Genomic DNA, 5,700 nt, shown 5'->3' on the forward strand with positions numbered 1-5,700 from the left:
AAGTTGCAGAAGCACGCCTGTGGTGTGAAACAATTTACACAAAGCTTAAAATAGCAAGGTGATTAGCCCGTTGTTTAGGGGCAAGTACCTACGTGGGTGCTGGAGAATAGAGAAAACCAAGGGCATGGTTTACCCAGAACTGGAGGTACTGGTGGGCAACAGAGTGATCTGCAATGGGTCCGGGTGTGTGTGGCTGGCTGAGTAACGGCTCCTCACAATGACGATGCCCACACCCTGATCTCTGCAGCCCATGAATGTGTCGCCTTATATGGCAGAAGAGATTTTGCAGGACCTTCAGATGGATTGTCCAGGTGGGCCTCAAATGTAATCACATTTGAAGAGAGCACAGGAGTGTCGATGTCCCTGTGGAGACAGACATTGGAGTGGTGCAGCCAGGAGCCAAGGAATGTTGGCAGCTTCTAAAAGCTGGAAGAGTCGTGGAACTGATTCTCTCCTGGAGCTTCCAGAAGGAACTGGTCCTGGCTGGTTATGGCAGGCACAAGACACCCAAACACAACAGCAATAGGAAACTATTACAACATGCAGAGAGCTTTTGGGGTAAGGTTATTTCATGATAGGGGTGCCTGGGTGGCTCAGTCAGTTAAGTGTCCAACTTCGGCTCAGGTCATGATCTCATGGTTCAGAAGCTGGAGACCTATGTCAGGCTCTGTGCAGACAGCTCAGAGCCTGGAGCCTGCTTCAGATTCTGTCTCCTTCTGTCTCTGCCCCTCCCCCACTCACATTCTGTCTGTCTCTCTCTCAAAGATAAATAAACATTAAACGTTTTTTTAAAAAGGTTATTTCACGATATATTTCACAATAAAATGATTAGAGAGCCTTCAAAAAAAGTCACCACCCATCATCCCCATTTCTGAAGTGTAATATGAAGTAATGATGAAATTCCAGAATAAGAACTCAAGACCAGCAGACCATGCTGATGGGATTGGAGCTTTGAGGCACCCCCCCCCCCCAGCCCCCATGCAGAATCAGGAAGTGAGCCTCTACCAGGCAGAGACTGTGCCTCTCTTCCTGTCACTTCAAAGGGCACGGGGAAGAGTGCCAGAGACACTGGCACACACAGCGGGCACAGTGGGCTCCATGGGACACGACACCACTCTGGTTGATGGGGGCAGGATGGAAGTAAGGGCCACAGGAACAGAACAGACTGGAAAGGGGCAGTGTCTGAGGCACCCAGAGACCAGACAGCCCGTCCTGCTTGCCGATGACAGTGTTAACCTTGCCCTGTTTTCCCACCTTCTAGATGGAAATTACTAAAATAGGCCTCTCAGAATCACCCCTGCTCCCTGAGAACACCCAACACAGAACAAAGTGGGTTTCCTCCGATGCCCCCCAGTCACCTCACACAAGGGAGGATGTGAAGGGAAAAGACCCCCGTTTGGCCTGGTGTGGCCCTGCCACCAGGGAGCCCATTCCAGTGTCCCACCACCTTCCACTGCCTCAGGGACACACACCTTTCGTTCGCAAGCTCGCTCTTCAGAGGGGAGAGGGGCTTCATTCAGCCTGGACCTCTCCCTACACCCCTCCTGGCCGCCAGCATGGGGAGGAGATGCCCGCCTCAGTCCACCTGTGCTAGGACACTAAGTCCCCTCCGGCACTGCTTGTGAAGATGCCCGGCTCCCTCCTTGCAGAGTCAGTGCATTCCTGGCGGCCTTTGTCTTCCTCTCCACGAAGACTCGGACGCTTCCCCCAATTGTTATCATGGGGAAACAGAGGGAAAGAAGCAATATTTTACTCTTGAGTTCCAGACCGATGCAGGGAGGGGACAGTAGTATTAAAAGCCAAAACTTTATTGTCAGGAGCCAGCTTTTTTTGAGAAGAGAGGCGTGTGAGAACCCAAAGATTTAAAGAAAGCGGCACAGACCCAAATTTTCCATCAAAGCTAGAACGCATGGGGCCAGGCAGGTTGGGGAAAGAGAGTCCGAGGTGAGGGGAGGCAGGGCCAGCCCAGGATACAGTTCAACCTCTGCACAGGGGGCTCCAGACTCACACCAGGGTAGGGAACCTCGTCAGGCACCTGCCAGCCTGCTTACAGGAAGCTGCTCCGTTACCTACCACTGACCCGTCTGCCCACCGCCTGGTAGACGTGCCCCACGCCCCACAGCCATCCTGCTCTGAGAGCTTTGTCCAATTACTCTGGCCAACAGCCCTCAATAGCTCGACGGCCTCCCTCCACCACCACCACCACCACCCCTGCCCCGCTCCCCTAGCACAGGCAGCTTCAATGCTGCTTCTTGAATTCACACTTGTTTAATGAAGCGGTTCTCCAGCAAAGGGTGCTGTCTCCGTCTCCTCGGCAGACCCATGTGATCAGGCCTGTAATTGACATTTTTTCCACATTCAGTATTTGCTTGGATAGTTCCTCGTCAAAGCCGTGAGTTCTCGGTCTGGGAAATTAGTCTGCATTGCAATGGTTCTCACAGGGCAATTGAAGACATAATTGTGCATAATATATTTTGAATCTAGATGCTTAAAAAGAGAATTACAAACATCTGGGGCATCATTTGGCATTCCTGTTTATACTTTGGGTGGATTTTGCCAGCGATGGGGCCATGGGAGAAAATGACAATGTTTGAGAGCAGTTTTTCTAGGGTTCAGTTTACATTTGATTATGTTTTCGGCACATTCCCACCAAAACATGCATGTTTTACTTACATTCCATACTTCAGTTTATTTGTTTCTCTTTCATAGAAATGCCACTTCGATTTGCTATAGCACTTTCTGCAGTGAAGTATAACTTGTGTAAGTGTCCTGGGGCCACCATAACAAAGTGTCCCACAACGGGGGAGCTTCACACAGCAGAGATTTGTCCTCTCTCAGTTCTGGGGCCAGAGTCTGAGATCCAGGTGTGGGCGCTCCTGCAGGGGCTCTGGGGGCTCCTTCCTGCCTCTGCCAGCTTCTGGGAACTCCAGGCGTCCTTTGTCCCCCCCAGGAGGCCTGTGTGCTTTGGAAACCCCTTGGAAGAGCTCGGGGTCACCGAGGCTTCAGGACCTTCGTTATATTCCTTCTAGGACATTAGTGGTGGTCCTAAGGAGTGCTTCGATTGAATGGAGGAGAAAAGAGCCCTGTTTGGCCTGGTGTGGCCCTATCACCAGGGGACCCATTCCAGCATCCTACCACCTTCCACTGCCTCCAGGACATGCACATTTCGTTCTCAAGAAGCACTGTCTTCAGAAGGGAGAGGGGCTTCATTCAGCCTGGACCTCTCCCTACACCCCTCCTGGCTGCCAGCGTGGGGAGGAGATGCCCACCTTGGCCCACCACAGGTCAGATGACACCCACCCCGGACCGCCCAGCCATCCCTGCGCTCCTGGTCGGTGGGTCAGCCCTTCTGTCTCCATCCACTGCCTGGCAGAGAGAAGGTGTTGTGGCCCCAGCAGGATGTCCTCCCAGGCAGCCCCTGCGGGTTTACCAGCTGTCCACTAGACCACTCCCTGTGGACATGTGTCCCTGTCATGCTCTGGGGGCTGCACGACCCCCAGCCTGGCTCTGGGCCTTCAGTGACTGGAGGGGGCTGGGCTCATTTCTCCTCTCTGGGCCTCACTTGCACATCTCCGAATAGAGATGTTGCTTCTGATTCTAGGGTCACTTCAGTGTCTCAAAATCTGTAAATCATTAACAGAAACTGAGAACACCTGAGCGTTTTCTCATTTCTAGTTATTTTTTAAAAATTCCTCGTTGCGGGGGCCTGGGTGGCTCAGTCGGTTAAACATCTGACTCTTGATCTCAGCTCAGGTCATGATCTCAGGGTTTTGTGAGTTCAAGCCCCGCATCGGGCTAAACGGTCTACAGCCTGCTGGGATTTTCTTTCTCCCTCTCTCTGCTTCTCCACTCGCACTGTCCCTGTCAAAATAAATATATCAACAAAAGAATATCTTTTACAATAAAAAAATAAAAATTCCTCATTGTGGAAAGCCTGGGTGGCAGTCGGTTAAGTGTCCAACGTTTGATCTTGGTTCAGGTCATGATCTTATGGGTTTGTGAGTTCAAGCCCCACATGGGTCTGTGCACTGATGGCGTGGAGCCTGCTTAGGGTTGGGTCTCTCCTTCTCGCTGCCCCTCCCCTGCTTGTGTGCGCTAGCTCTCTAAACAAACAAACAAACAAACTTAAAATTTTAAAAAAATTTTACAAAGATTTTTATGTAAAAAAATAAAATACATAAAATAAAATAAAATAAAATAAAATAAAATAAAATAGGGGCCCCTAGGTGGCTCAGTCGGTTAAGTGTCTGACTCTTGGTTTCAGCTCAGGTCATGATCTCACAGGTTCATGAGTTCAAGCCCCACATCGGCTCTGTGCTGACTGTGCAGAGCCTGCTTGGGATTCTCTATCTCCCTCTGTCTCTGCTCCTCCCCCACTTGCACTCTCTCTTAAAATAAATTAAATAAACTTAAAAAATAAAATAAAATTAAATTAAATTAAAATTAAAAATTCCTCATTGTAACCTCCAGCTGCTGCAGAGAGATGTGAAGCAGGTACAGCCAGGAAGGCAAGACCCTGCCCAGGGCCTTTGCACAGTCCACATGTCCTGTATGAGTCACTTGTGATTGGTGGTTAGGACCTCATCCGTTGGGGGGGTGTGGGGAGACACGTCCCAGAGGGATTCAAGAGTACCTCTCTGCTTTTACCAGACAGGCACACACTTGAGGGCCTCTCATTAATACTTCCCACTTGTTTTGGGAATGCGAGCTGGTGCAGTCAGTCTGGAAAACAGTATGGAGGTTCCTCAAAAAACTAAAAATAGAACTACCCTATGACCCAGCAATTGCACTACTAGGTATTTATCCACGGGATACAGGTGTGCTGTTTCGAAGGGGCACATGCACCCCAATGTTTATAGCAGCCCTATCAACAATAGCCAAAGTATGGAAAGAGCCCAAATGTCCATCGATGGATGAATGGATAAAGAAGATGTGGTATATACATACAATGGAATATTACTCAGCAATCAAAAACAATGAAATCTTGCCATTTGCAACTACGCGGATGAAACTGGAGGGTATTATGCTAAGTGAAATTAGTCAGTCAGAGAAAGACAAAAATCATATGACTTCACTCATATGAGGACTTTAAGAGACAAAACAGATGAACATAAGGGAAGGAAACAAAAAGACCATAAAAACAGGGAGGGGGACAAAACAGAAGAGACTCATAAATATGGAGAGCAAACTGAGGGTTACAGGATGGGTTTGGGGGTGCTAAATGGGGAAGGGGCACTAAGGAATCTACTCCTGAAATCACCGTTGCACTAGATGCTAATTTGGATGTAAATTTTAAAAAATAAAAAATAAAAAATAAAAATATATACTTCCCACTTGTTTTTAGGGAGTGAGTGAGCATGACCGGGGGCGGGTACAGAGAGAGAGGGAGAGAGTCCCAAGCAGGTTCCATGCTCAGTGCAGAGGCCATGACCCTGGGATCGTGGCCTGAGCCAAAATCAACAGTTGGACACTTAACTCACTGAGCCACCCTGATGCCCCCAAGACTTCCCATTTTCTGCCTCTACATGTCTTTCTAGGGAAAGGAAGCTTTTTCAACACATGCCACGGTTCAGGAACAAAGCCTTGCTGCCAGCTCCATGTACTGGCACGAATTTGTGGCGCTTGAAACACTTGATAAAGCAAATGAAATGAAGGGCTATGTGAATACACAAAATCAGAAGGAACCAGCCGACGACCCTA

The sequence above is a fragment of the Panthera onca genome, chromosome E1 (genome assembly GCF_046562875.1).
Source record: "Panthera onca isolate mPanOnc1 chromosome E1, mPanOnc1 haplotype 2, whole genome shotgun sequence".
Classification (NCBI taxonomy): domain Eukaryota; kingdom Metazoa; phylum Chordata; class Mammalia; order Carnivora; family Felidae; genus Panthera; species Panthera onca.